The sequence below is a fragment of the Theropithecus gelada genome, chromosome 3 (genome assembly GCF_003255815.1).
Source record: "Theropithecus gelada isolate Dixy chromosome 3, Tgel_1.0, whole genome shotgun sequence".
NCBI classification, from domain to species: Eukaryota; Metazoa; Chordata; class Mammalia; order Primates; family Cercopithecidae; genus Theropithecus; species Theropithecus gelada.
This window is the reverse complement of record NC_037670.1, coordinates 149,126,383-149,127,377: the sequence shown is the minus strand read 5'-3', so window position 1 is coordinate 149,127,377 and position 995 is coordinate 149,126,383. Positions and strand designations below refer to the sequence as shown.

General features: G+C 32.4%; 1 non-coding gene across 1 annotated transcript; it reads right to left on the bottom strand.

Annotated features, from left to right (window-relative positions):
• Window positions 1-135: 135 nt before the first annotated feature.
• LOC112621879 lies at window positions 136-239 on the bottom strand. Its single transcript, XR_003118814.1, has one exon. It is a non-coding gene; the product is annotated as a U6 spliceosomal RNA (small nuclear RNA).
• Window positions 240-995: the final 756 nt, after the last annotated feature.

The following is a 995-nucleotide window of genomic DNA, read 5'->3' as shown; positions in this document are numbered from 1 at the left end:
AAAAAAAAAAAAAAAAAAAAAAAAAAAAAAATATAACATTTTAACCATTTTTTTCAGTGTACAGCTCAGGGATATTAAGTACGTGCATATTGTTGTGCAACCATCACTGCCATTTGTATCTAGAAATCTTTTCATAAAAGTATGGAAAACTTCATCAATTTGCATGTCATCTTTGTGCAGGAGCAGTGCTAATCTCTGCTTCATTCTAATTTTAGTATATGTGCTGCCAAAGCGAGCGCTTTAAATGCACATTTTAAAGAAAACACTTATTTACAGAGAAAGGAAAAGAAGAAACTGTGACCTTGAAAGACGGTAATAATCTTTTGATTATTGTTAACAAAATAACAGCTTAGATCAATTCCATAAAGCTCCATACCAGGATACTGGGGCATGGACAGTGACTGTCATGTTCTTCCATAAAATGCTCGTTGATTCTACACTCAGAAGCAGAGTATAGAGATGGATTGTCTGATCCTAAATGAATATTCCTATATTTTTCTAATTCTCTGGTTGAAGATGAGAAACTGAAAAGTAATTCAAACTCAGATTAATTGAGTCTTTCTATATGCCAGACATTGTTCTAAATAATTTATACACACTGTTTGCCTTAATCCAACAAGAACACAATGAGATAATTTTCTTATTTTCATTTTAAAGATAATAAAGCTGGGATTGAAATGGTATAATTGATTACTCAAGGCCACATAATCAGTTAAGGGTAGGTGAAAGAAGTAGCTCTAGGTTGGCCTGACTCCACAGTCCTTTGTCTTAACCTCTGTGTTCTGTTGTGTTCTATTTCTCTCTTTTTTAAAAGATAGCAGACCATGCCTGCCCATATATTTTAGATTTATGGCCTTAGTCTCCTCAAATCATTCTGTTTTTATATTATTTTTTCTTTTGCAAACAAACTTTTATATGGTAGACAATAATACTTACCTGATCACGGTTTGGACTTGTGTTCTCACAATTCTAAGTGTTTTCTCTGTTGATTTTAA